The sequence below is a fragment of the Pteropus alecto genome, unplaced genomic scaffold, assembly GCF_000325575.1.
Source record: "Pteropus alecto unplaced genomic scaffold, ASM32557v1 scaffold3, whole genome shotgun sequence".
NCBI classification, from domain to species: domain Eukaryota; kingdom Metazoa; phylum Chordata; class Mammalia; order Chiroptera; family Pteropodidae; genus Pteropus; species Pteropus alecto.
In genome coordinates this window covers 1797562-1805293 of record NW_006442484.1, presented here as the reverse complement: position 1 = coordinate 1805293, position 7732 = coordinate 1797562, and the positions used below count along the sequence as shown (strand labels likewise).

Genomic DNA, 7732 nt, shown 5'->3' with positions numbered 1-7732 from the left:
TCTGAAGTGGGGGATGCAGTTCCATAGTGTAGTGGTTAGCACATCTGCTTTACACGCAGAAGGTCCTGGGTTCACGCCCCACTGGAGCCACGGTCCATGGTGTACGGCCATGCCACCCTGAACAAGCCCGATGTCTGATCTCAGAAGCTAAGCAGAGTCGGGCCTGGTTAGTACTTAGATGGGAAACCACCTAGGAAGACCAAGTGCTGTAGGCATAAATAATAATAAAAAAATAAATACATAAAAATAAAAAGTCTGAAGTGGGGCTCCCTGGGCTGTATTCCTTCCTGGATGTTCTAGGGTAGTACCTATTTTCTCGCCTTTTCCAGCTTCTAGAGGCTGTACACGTTCAGTGGCTCATGATCCTTCCTCCATCCTCAGGTCTAGTAAGGACAGGCTGAGTGTTCCTCACAATGCCATCTCTCTGCTTCTGGCCCTTCTGCCTCCCCATCTAAGGACCAGGTCCACCATACGATCCAGAATAATCTCTTTATTTTAACATCGGCTGGTAAGCCATCTTATTTCCATCTGTCACCTGAATTCCCCCTGACAGGAGACACAACATAGTCACAGGTTCTAAAGATTAGGACCTGGGAAGATCTGAGAGGCCATTGTGCCCACTTCACACCCAAATATCCTAAGAGCATAAATGGTGCTTAAAAACCTTTCTTAGCCGAGGAGGGGAATTTGAAAAGCTGATCACCAAATTCGGACCCATGAGTCATCCAAATAAATCAGGAGCAGGGACAGTCCCTATGATATCTGACCTTGAGCTAACACTGTCTGACCGAGGCGAACCCACCAGGTGCAATCTGCATTTGTGCTGTGGTTGTGAAGATGCATCACGATTTTTAATCTTTTAGGAGATGGTCTATCAGATCCCAAGTTGAAAGTGTGTCTTCCTGATGGAGTGTTTGCGTCTCCGTTTGTAAGTGTGCCCCGTGTGTGCATCTTTCTTCATTGGTCCCGAAGGATCTCTGTCTCCCTCTAGCCATCTGTGTGCTCTGTGTATGGATATCTGTCAATCATCTCTCTCAATCTCTTCTTTCAGTTTCTTTCTCTGTTTCTTTCTTTTCTTCTATGTGTCCACTTCTCGAGAAACACCTTGTCGGTGAATAGAGGACATTTGGAGCAGGGGCACAGAGGGTTGATGTCACCTTGTCCTTCGAAATCCGATTGCCAAAGCCACAAACATGCCAGCTTAAGGGGTGGGCAGAAAGGCCTCTCAATGGACCCTTACATCCGGTTTTGTATTTTTAACCTCGCTTGCCTGATGTGTCCCAAGGCAGGGATGCACTGTTCCACACCTAGATGCTCTGGGCTACACCGTAACGGCGCTCAGGGACTTGAGAACATCTGGAACCTTCCCTGGCCCTGCCATAGGCCTTCTTTTTCTCCAAGTCCAAGCAAGACCATAGCTCTTGGAAACTTGAAGGGAAGATGGCCCGTCAGCCGCACGGTGATGCCGCAGGCTAAAGAGGCTCTGACCTGAGCCGGGCACCCTGGAGCCATGGACCAGTGCAAAAGGAGTGACCCATTCAGTCCCCACCAACTCAGCTCGGGCCTGTGAGCAGATGACTACTCCATGAGGGCGCCGTGGCTTCTCATCCATCAGAAACACCTGACCGAGCCCTCTCCTGGGTCTCCACTTTTTTTCGAGTTAAATATTTATAGATTTTTTTCTTTCGATGTCAAATTTACAGTCAAGAATCTTAGTGTACATGCTTGCACCCATGTAACCTAAATCTTTTTTGCAAGATGGCCATTACCATCACCGTCGAAAGCTCTCTCATTTCCCGCCTCCGTCACTCCTTGCCCCTGGAGCATTTCTCCTATTTATTTTAAATCGACAATTCTACTTGATATTTTGTATGAAGCCTGGAATTTATTTTATAGTTTCGATTTCTGTGATAAAATGCGATACATATATCAAATGGAAACTCTTAGTTGCTCAATCAACTTGAATGGGAGGTTGAACCAAATGGGAAACTTTGGGGGCGTTTTAATTTTTTTTTTCTTATTATTGTGGTAAAATACGCCTACGTAAAATTTACCATCATAAGCATTTTTCAGTGAGCAATTCGGTGGTATTAAATGTGTCCATTATGTTTGCAACTGTCACCAACACCTGTCTCTAGAATCCTTCCCATCTTGTAAAGTCGAAACTCGAAACGCCTCAGCCTCTTGGGTCCGGGGTGGGAATCTCGAATCTTAATCCTCTCTCTCTCGCCTTCATCTCACTTGGCTTCTCTGTTCTTTTCCACTGGGAAACTATTTCTGTTCAGATCAGTAGAATTTTTTTCTTTTTTCTTTTTCTTTTATTTTCTTCTCATCTTTCCATTTTCTCTTCTTATATGTCAACAGACGGTGGGATGATCCAAGGTAAAGATGAGGCTGAGGTCACCGGGTGGCCCAGAGGAGGCAAGGAAGACAAGATGTCACTGACAAGTGTTCACGGAGAGAGCCACGCTCAGCCTTGTGACAAACGGAGGGAGGCTGGGGACGCGATGCTGGTGTCCAAGGCTTGGCATCAAGTCGGGGAGACAAGGTGCCCACACGGAAGGGTGGCGGGGCGGCGTGACCGGAGGTGCTCGACCACATCAGCCAGAGGACAGGCAGTGCTCCAAGAGCAGATCGTAGGTCGGTGGTTTAGCGCTCGTGTGCGATGTGATGCATTTTCCTGTAAAAACAATGTTCTGAGTAGAGAGTAGGTTGTTGGCCAGCTGATAAAATCTAATATAAATAACCACAGTGGGTAAAGCATGGCGCTCAGAACAACTTTTCGGGGACACCTACCCACGTAACACTGTTTACCTCCGCAGGAAAATTGTTTGGGGGTTGCAACTTGTTACTGAAACATTTCGATTTGCTCACTACCACCCTGGGGAGCCCAAAGTAGGGGAGGCTTTGAGAAAGGAGGGCTGGGGTGTTCCGGGCCGTTGGTAACTTGCGAAAGTGTTAAGTGTCCCTCTCCTGGCCACACGTTCCCTTGATAGTTTGAACTGGGACGAGAACCTAGACGAGGTGGGCTGTTCATCAACCAAGCTTAGGAAAGCAGAGCCCGCCCTTCCGATCCAATGCCAGAGATGGACATCTTGGTCAGAGATGCTTCAGGAAGGAGGCAAGGACTGACCTGGGCCCACAGGACAAGCAGTGGTGGGTAGAGATTGGCACAAAGTGGGGTAAGCCGAAGAGCAGAGGAAGAACCGAGAGTTCTCACATGGAATTCTGCGAAAAGGCTGCACAGGCGGTGGGGGCAGGTGGCGGGAGTGAGGAGCGTGGGGGCAGCGGGTTGGCAAGCACCTTAAGAACGAGGCTAAGCATTTTGAACTTTCTCTCTGAGTCAAAGTGTGGGCATGACCCATTAAGAGACGGTAGTAGGGCACCAGCAGCATTAATTTTTATGAAATGGAACCAAATCGAATAGAATGGGATAGAATTAACTAGAATGGAATGGACGGGAATGGAAAAATGTCAGAAAAGGTGTTACCTAGGGAAAGTAAACATTAGTTCATGAATCTTGTCTTGTTTTTTTTTAAGTGCGTGTGTGTATATATATGTATGTATGCATATAAGCATGTATAATGTACACCCATACATGTGAATGGGTCCCGTTATAAAATGCATTTCTTTACTGTGGACTTTTGAGTAATGGTGTGTTGACATAGATGTTTTAAAGTGACTCCAGAAGTGGTTTGGGAAGTTGGTTTCAGAGGAGAGGGCCTGGCAGGGGGTGGCCTGGGGAGGATGCAAGCAGAATAGTCGAAGGGCCAGTGTAGGAGCCTGAGAGATTCATGTGGGGACAGCAGGTTTAGTGGCCGCCAGCCCCACTAAGAGGAAGGGGGCCTGCTGCATGGGGTCTGCAGAACGGGTGACGAGGATTCCACAACTGCCAGGGAGTCTCCTGCCCAGGGCGGGGCTGGGCTTACCCAATGCCCTGTCTCAGGTGCCACCTCTCAGGCTGCTGCAGTTCCCAGGACAAGAAATTGTGTGTGTGTGTGTGTGTGTGTGTGTTGGGTGGGTGGGGGCGATTTAATTTCCCAAAATGCCCATTCTCTGTTCCATCTTAATTTCTTTTTTGAATTTTTGCACTTTTAATTTTAAAAAATGCTTAAACTTTAAATACCACATTTTAATAACTAATAGTTCCACTTTATAGCACTGTGCACCTGTGGTAAGGATGATTGTTATTCCAAAAAATAAAAAATAAAATTGAGGAACAAATGGCCTACTTTATGTGTGGTGCATGAAGTACTCAGAATGGACGGGCACAGCCCATGAAAAGAAGGTGTCAGGGCACCAGCAGCATTAATTTTTATAAAGTGGGATCGAATCGAATGGAATGGAATAAATTAGAATGCAATGGACGGCCAGTTTAGACCTGCATTGGTAGGACGGAGCTAAAGAGCCCCGAACCCACAGCACGGGCAGAAGGTAGCACGCGGCACGGTCCAGCAGGAGCCGAGTGCCAGCAGGGAGTGGCGGGGGCCACCGGACCCCGAACTGAGCTGACGGGAGTCTTTTTGACTCATCATCCAATGGCATCACAAATCTTGGTCTCGCTGTATCTCTTCCAATGAGAATCATGGGGACCACACAACCCTCCTTTAAACAGAATCGACCATATTCTAGAATGAAGTCATCATTCCAAAAACGAGTTAAAGCCACAATTCCCGCCAGCAAGCGTGCGTGACGGGCAGGCAGGAGGCAGGCCAGTGCACTTGGCCCTTTTGAGACTTTCGAGTAAGTCAAGGTCTTGCTCTTGAGGTTGTAATAATGCAGCTAAGGGATCGTACAGGCTCTCAAAAGGTTAAGTGGAACAGACTTGTCGAGCTACATTGGGTCATGGGCTACAAGTGAGAGGAACCCACACTATGGAAGAAAACGCACACACCCCGGCGTGGGAAAAGAGACCTTCGCACTGGACTGGGGTGCGTCTGTTTCCCCACCAGCCCTTTTCCGTGTATCCAGACTTCTTAGCTTCTTCAGTGCCTTCTCGTGCATCTTCGGTCTAGATGCGGAGAAGAACTATGTACAACATCCACGAGAATTACTAAGAGCCGTGGAGTGAGGCAAACACCCTGCTTTACAGGGATTAATTTTTAATTCTGTTAACACGAAGGCTAATCTCTTAGGTTAGGTCACAGTTTTAGGTCATTTGCCTTTAGGATTTTGCCTTTCTAATCACATCAGCATGGAAGGAGGGAAGGAAGAAGAATGGCAGGAGGAAGGGAATCAGCCGGGCTTTGAAGAGAGACGCTGGGCCCTCCTTGTCCTGGCTTCTAGCCCCGCCCACCCTTCCCTTCCTTCTCCTGTTCCCGCTTCCTCCCACCTCCCCTCCCCATTCCCAAGAATGACAGCGAGCTGCAGACTGCAGATCCCAGGCACGGCTGGCATGTTGCTTGGGGGTACTGTCCAGGTATGTGGCCAAGACCCTCAGCTCTGGGCAGGGCTGCAAAGCCACCAGGGCATCTGCGTCAGTCTGTCTCAGCCAAGCAAGGAACCTTTAATGCACCAGCATCACTGCAGATCCTCAGCCGTCACAGGGGGGCCGTGACTCAGCCAGAGCCCTTCTGTGAGTGGAACTCACAGAGAGTGACTAAGCCCTTCGCTGGGACTCTGTGGGCAGCTTGGCGGGACTTGAGATCAAGGAAGTGTTTGCCAGTGGTTTCACCCAGGACCCACAGGGGAGGGGTGGGTCATCTGTGTCGCCGGAGGCCACCAGCGTGAACTCGATGATTGAAAGAGACACTCAGAAGATCCCCGATAAAGCTCCCCAGACTAGAAACAACAGAACTCACCACTTACACAGCACTTTTCATCTTCAAAGCCCAGAGCCTCAATTAAGTAATTAATAGGTCTGGTCATGTTCACAGCTCTCTGAAAACGAGACTGCTGGAGCTCCTGCTTTCTCTCCAGGAGAAGTGCTTTCGTGTCAAGCCCAGAGAAACCCCTGAGAAGGCAAGCAGCCATCCAGCAATCCCCCCACTGCCCCGCCCCGCCCACCCAGGCAACGGCAGGGGCCGCCCCTGAAACACCTCCAGACATTGTGGTTCACTGCCCCCTTGAGGGTGTCCTGAGTATAGCAAGCACGTGGAACACAAGCAATGTACCCGGTAATGGGAAGAAAACGCCTGTCTGGCACCCCCAAGACTTCTTAAAGAGAGGAAAATATTAACCCAGAACATAATAACTCCTCTCTCTTTTCAGTCAAGACCTAGACAGACTGTGTTGATATTGAGTTAACAAATTCCACAGGCTAATACCTCCTGCATGAAATGAGAGGGTTCTTGAATTAATGGATGAAACCCTCCTTGGCACATCAGAGGACCGAAGGAAGGTGATGGCCTTCGATATTTATTTTTGATTTGGAAAATCCAAAGCAAGAAGGCTTTGAAGAAGTCAAGATCTGATTATAATTCTAGGCTTGGTGCCAACGGGATAAATTGCCTGGCGACTTTTTGCAGAGTTATCGACTCTGTTTGCATCTGACGCCAGTGGCCCAGCATGGTACAAAGCCTCAGAAAGGGCTCAGAAAAGGGTGTCATTCCTATATGGCTGACCGAATGAAGAGCGCTGGGGCTTCAGGACCGCCCCCTGCTGATCATGACCCAGTCACTTCAGTGGGCTGCTGGCGCCTCAGTCCACTCACAAACCAGTGAGTGGCTTCACCCAGGAGGAGTCTTCAGTCTTTATGGTTTAAAAGCTCTTTGGCCTCCATGTTTGCATGATTTAGTGCTTTGGGCTGGCGTGTTTACGGACTTCTTGCCCTAGGCAAAATTTTTTAAATAAATAAACATACAGATAAATTTTAAAAAGTCTCACGCACGCACACAAAGTGAGTGCCTCAAGCTAAACTTTCTTCATTCAAGTTTTAGATTCACAGCATTTTCACCCTGGCCAGGCGGGGTGTCATGGGAAGGGGCTGGAAACAGGCCCGCAGTGGTTCCCAAGGACAGGGAAAGATGGTCACAGCCAGCACACTTTGGGAGAGTTGGGGAGCAGCCGAGAAAGGGTGCACCAGCCCAGCTAACTGCATCCCAGCTAACGGAAGAGGCCCTGTGGTGGCCGTCAGCACAAAGGTGGCAGGGGCAGGGACTCGGCCGTCTTGGAATCCCCGCCTCTGCCTCCCCCAGATGGAGACAGGAACCCCAAGGGCCCCGCAACGGAGCGACAGCCGCCGGAGCTGCGCGTCCGCCGCTTCCATCGGCCGAGGGGTTACAGGGCGAAAGGAGGCAGCTTCCTGCACGGCTGATGACCTCATCCAAGAGCGGCCCTTCCCAGCTGACCCCAGAGTCACCGAGTCCGCTCCCGGAAAGTCCAGTCGTAAGATGACACAGCTGGCCTCCGAGGAGCAAGCTGCCCAAAACCACAGGGGGAAAACATCCAAGAACCAAATCCTGGTGACCCCACCCTGTCTGCACTTACTCAGAGCTCACTGGCCCCGGGCCAGTCAGGCTGCAGTCCGTCCAAACGTAATTTTCAATTGAAAATGGAAACAAGTCAAGCCAAGACAAACCCAGAGCCCGAGGTAGCAGCAGCCCTGCAGTGGCACTTGGTCACGCGGGGGGCGAAGGTCGCATACAGCGCTTCCAGGCACCACTTGAGTGCCTGTCACATGGAATCTCACTGACCACATAGCCGCTCTGTGACATGCTTACTGCCAAGGGCCTCGTTTTAGGGGTGGGGAAACCGAGGCACCAGGAAGTGAGGTGGCTTGCCTAAACGCTCG

General features: G+C 49.8%; 1 long non-coding RNA gene across 1 annotated transcript; it reads right to left on the bottom strand.

Moving 5' to 3' along the window:
- Positions 1–475: 475 nt before the first annotated feature.
- On the bottom strand, positions 476–5952 carry LOC112470250. Its single transcript, XR_003042890.1, has 2 exons — positions 5802–5952; positions 476–2680 (listed from the first exon to the last, which is right to left on the bottom strand). It is a non-coding gene; the product is annotated as an uncharacterized LOC112470250 (long non-coding RNA).
- Between the last annotated feature and the right edge of the window lie 1780 nt (positions 5953–7732).